This window comes from Nasonia vitripennis, chromosome 3 (genome assembly GCF_009193385.2).
Source record: "Nasonia vitripennis strain AsymCx chromosome 3, Nvit_psr_1.1, whole genome shotgun sequence".
Classification (NCBI taxonomy): domain Eukaryota; kingdom Metazoa; phylum Arthropoda; class Insecta; order Hymenoptera; family Pteromalidae; genus Nasonia; species Nasonia vitripennis.
This window is the reverse complement of record NC_045759.1, coordinates 6535732-6540414: the sequence shown is the minus strand read 5'-3', so window position 1 is coordinate 6540414 and position 4683 is coordinate 6535732. Positions and strand designations below refer to the sequence as shown.

Below are 4683 nucleotides of genomic sequence, written 5' to 3'. Positions count from 1 at the left end.
AACCCTTCCCTCGGAGTTTTCAAAAAAAGACAAAAAAAAAAAGAACAAACGGAAAGGAAAATAACCGCTTCCCCGCCACTTCCCCTCTATCCTTTCATCGCGCAGTCGGCGCAACTGTATAGGTATACATAATGCTCATATAATACACCTATCTCTCTCGCTCTTGCGCGGTACCGGTGGAACCTTCCAGGCCCCTCTCTTCCTCTCTCGCTCTCGTCCAAGGTCGCTCGTGCGAACGAACTGCGCTCTCTCTCTCTCTCTCTCTCTCTCTCTTTCTCTCTCACTCCCCACCCCGAGACCCGACAGTTGTTGCAAACGGCCGAAGGGGAGGGATACGTAGTATAGTCGTCCCGTAGGGGTGACGAGCGCGCGCGCAATAGAGAGAGACAGAGCATATACGCCGGCGAACGTTGGAACGAACGCTTTTTGAGGTAGGGGAGAGAAGTACCGCCGCCGCCGCCGCTAGACGAGAGAGAGAGAGAGAGAGAACGCGCGCGCGGGGTGAAGGTTTCGTAAGATCTCTCCGGCTCGGCAGTTTTGTACCGAACACGGACTGGCGCGCTTTGCCGCACGGACAACGTTGTGTGCAGTGCGTCGCGTCGCGCGCGCCTTTTTACAAGCACTCTCTCTCTCTCTCTTTCTCTCTTTTTGCGCCAGTTGGCTTTTTTTATACGAGTTTATCATTATTATTACTACTTTACACATACATCGTTTGTTGGTTATGCTAGCGCAACCGTTGTTGTTTCGATGTTACGATAGTCGAGTGTGATATGATATACGCGCGTACATTATAGTTGCAGTGGTGATTATTAGTGTGCTGCGTGCGGCTCTACTGGTTGTTGTTGATAACGAGAGCTTCGGCGAATATTTGTGCGGCGAATAATCGTCGCAGTTGAGAGAGAAGGAAAAGGTGTGCGTTGCCTGCGACGCCGGATTCGTCTCGACACCTGCGCAGGATAACTGTCGGTTAGTTAAGGTGAGACACGATGCAGCCGAGGCTTTTCTTTCGGAGGGAAATCTTTCCTGCTCCTGTCCACTACTTACTTACTAATGAGACCGGCGCGAAGTTACATTACGCCGGACAGCCGCCGGCTCGTACCACACAGTATAACATAAGAAAAATCTTCCCTAACCTCACCCAAAGCAACGACAACAATCCATTCAACAATCGAGAATCATCGAGACAGCGTACATCATACCGAGCTAGAGAGAGATAGAGAAAGCCAGCGTCACGCGCATCGATCGCTCGAAGGGTGCACGCACCCCGCTTACCACCACACACACACACACACACACACGTCCGAGCCGACAAACGCACAGATGCTCGTCTCTCTCTCTCTTTCTCTCTTGAGCGGCTGGCGTGTGCGTGCGCATATGTCCGTTATTCCGCTGCAGCCGGCGCGCGCCACCTCTCTCTCTCTCTCCGGCTTTTCAAAAGAGAGCCGATTTTTCGTCGGCGTTATAGAGGTGTATTACTCATTCTCTCGAAAACGAGAGGGGCGAGAAGCATCTGTTTTTTTCCTCGGATCTTTTTTTTTCCTCCGCGCGCGCGGTAGGGAGGAGGGAATGGTATGCTGCACGGACGATGACTTTCTTTTCGCCGCCCCGGCAGCAGAGGTATACGGCAGAGACTGTTCTCGCTCTGCAGGTATGAATGGTAATGGTCGACGTAAAAAATGGGGATTAGGATGATGCTCGTTTGGCCGCCGCCGGAGTTTACGCTCTCAACGGAATTCTCCGAGAGAGCGCTTTCTTTGTTTCGCGTGACAATTTCGGACTCGGCTCTGGGCTGGACGTTAGGCTGCGATTTTTTTTTTAATTTTACGCGTATACTCGGTACACGCGATTACAGTTGACGAACGCGAAAGCAGCAGCGCGTCTTGCGTAAAAGAGAGCGAGCGTGAATTTTTCGCATTCCGAGACGAAAATCGGAGCCCCCTCCGCATACTTACACCTATAAATAAATCAGTCCTCTGGCGCCCGGCAAACTGGTTTCTCTCTCTTTCTCGCGGAAGCAAGTCCGGCGCTTCGGCCTTCCTTCCTCTCACGCGCGAACGGAGTGTGCTCCGGAAGTCGCGAGTTTCTCTCTCTCTCTCTCTCTCTCTCTCTCTCTCAGTTGATAACGGAGTCGCCCAAAATCCGTTTCTTTCTTAAAGCCGGAAAACTCGCGATATCCTCTCGTTCGATTGATAAACACGTAAGAGAGGTGTACCTAGCTACACAGCGAAACCGTAGAACAGAGAGGCGAGTTCGAACTGCCAAGTTCCCGCGGGAGGAGGAGCGTTAACCTCCCTTATCGCTCGCTCGCGATCGGAATTCCTGCACGAAGCCCCGCGAATATCCTGGATCATTCTCTCTCGCTTGCTTCGTGCGGCTCTTTCTCTTCTCTTCCTCGACTGCTGCTGCAGTAACGCAGCGCTTTGTCCTGTCGAGCGCTGCTGCGAGCAGCACCTCGTTTTCCGCCTTTGTGCCTATAGGGTATACCTACGCCTTACTCTCTCTCTCTCTCTTGGCTGAGTTGCGAGGACTGCGCAGTGGTGATTTTTTTGGGTTCGGTTGAGGCTGGTTTTTTTCTTTCTAAGGGTTTTTGAATGCTCTGCAGTGGGAGAAAATTTAACGTTGATTTGTCGTAACGTTGGTTAAAAGTCGCACGATATTTTTAAATTTAATCACGCACGACAAGCGAATTCCTCTCTCTAATACGCCAATAGGGAACAGACATGATTTATAAAACCTTTTTTAAAATAAAGTTGAGAATAAATCTTACACAAAAGTACAAGAGCTATGATTTTTACTGCAATATTTGTTAAGTAATATTTTGAAAATTCAGTTTGCTAATAATACGTTTCAAGGATTGAGAGCTCAGGTGATCAATATGGCGGCGCGAAGGATGAAAATATATATAGATGTATAAACGTATGTAAATTTTAATACATAAAATAACCTTATTGTTTTCTCCGAAATCATAATAGAGATGAGAGATAATGCTTCAAAATCAAAATAGATTCTTGATGACTGAATTTATGCACTCAAATGCCCGTACGTTAGGTTAGGTCTTACTACTTAAACATATGAATTTTTAATTTTTTAATTTTTTAATTAATCATATTAGGGCCTGGAGGTACTAAATCAGCAAAAATTGATGCATAACGACGAGTATTTATATGTATATAGCAAAACCATGTCTGTTCCCTATTACAAGCACACAGCATTAAAGAAAAAAAGGAAAAAAATAATCCAGTCGTACACAGACCGCAGCGAGTATACACTCGGAGAAAGAGAACTTTACGGTTCGCCGGCCTCGCGCGTTTCCGCGAAGCACTACTAACGCGGGTTCCCCCAGTTTTTTTGTTCTGCTTATCGCTCGAACTTATCTCCGCGCGAGAGCGGAACGCGCGAATGCTAATTTCACGGGCGAACTTGACGCGCACGCGCGACGCTCAGGTCCTCGACTTATTCGAGCGAGGTTATTATACGCGAGTGTCTATCATAGAAGCCGGAAGCTCAACACGGATCGGGGGTCAGTGATCCATAGACTCTTTTTTTTTGCATACGCGCAGAACGTTCGCCTCGAAACAAAAAGGAGTCTTTTTCCACGAGCTTACCTCGAGGTCATTACCGATCGCTCGTTCGAGAAGTACACCGTCACGATTTCCTTTGTTACGCGATATTTACTCGTCGCCGCAACGACACAAGCTCCACCGAAATCATACACTCGCGAGTTGTTTTTTTTTTTTCATCCTCCACGTGACGAGCGGTAAAAAAGTCGATCTCGCGCGCGCGCGAGTTCGTCGACCCGCTCTTTCTCGGGTCGACAGAGGCGATCGTGACCTTGGTAGAGAAGAGCGGCGTGCGGGCACTCAGGTGAAGCGTATGTACCGGGAGAGAAAGAGCCGTACACACTCGCGCACATAGAGACGAGGACGAGGAGCGATTTAATTAAAGGCTCGTCGTAGGAGGAGAGACTCTGTGTACACCAACCGCACCTAACTTATTGCGGCCGAGACCGAAAAAACCCGTTCGCTCGGTCTTTCTCGAAATAACTCGGAATTAAAAGAGAGCGAGCTCGCGCGCGTAATAGTGAACAAGATGAGCGCGCGCCTGCAGCGATTACGTTCGTGGGAATCTCGCGAGATCCTCTCTCTCTCGCTCCGCTATTACGCTATGCGCCGCCGCCGCCGCCGCTGCCGCCGCGACCATTACGCGCACGTAATACGTGTGTTGTCGATTTCATCGGTTCTTTCCTCGCTCGTGAGAGAGAGAGAGAGAGAGAGTCTATATTTAGCAGCCGCGTATAAGAGCTGATGCTGATTGATGATGAGTCGATCTCGATTTATTTCTCGACGCGCGTGGGTAGCTATGAGCGACCTAGATACACGATTCTTACGTCTACCTCCTGTAATACACGCGGGGGTGATTTTATTTTAGCTACGATTTTTAACGACGCATTCAGCCTTATCTCTATCTCGGCTGGCGGCCGCGGCTCGGGTTCCCCGAAGGAAGACTTAATTCGATCTCTCTCTCTCTCTAATGATCGCGTGTTGATATTTTTATCCGCCCGCGCTCGTTAGCTGCGCAATTACGACGGGTCGAAAATACCCGTAGACGATAGCATACTGTCTAAATTTACACTCGCAGTATTATTTTGTACTAATGGAACGTTTGTTATCCTCTGTGTTGCAG

The 4683-nt window shown here is 49.0% G+C and overlaps 1 protein-coding gene across 2 annotated transcripts in view; it reads left to right on the top strand.

The window, feature by feature from the left end:
• The first annotated feature begins 530 nt into the window (after window positions 1-530).
• Window positions 531-4683, top strand: part of LOC100123309 (brain tumor protein) — a 31551-nt gene continuing 27398 nt past the window's right edge. Inside the window, exon 1 of one of the 2 annotated variants that reach the window (XM_032598522.1) lies at window positions 531-966. The gene's annotated coding sequence lies outside the window, so the exon portion shown is untranslated. Of the gene's footprint in view, window positions 977-4683 lie in introns of both variants that reach the window. The other variant, XM_016983960.3, reaches the window with a different exon arrangement.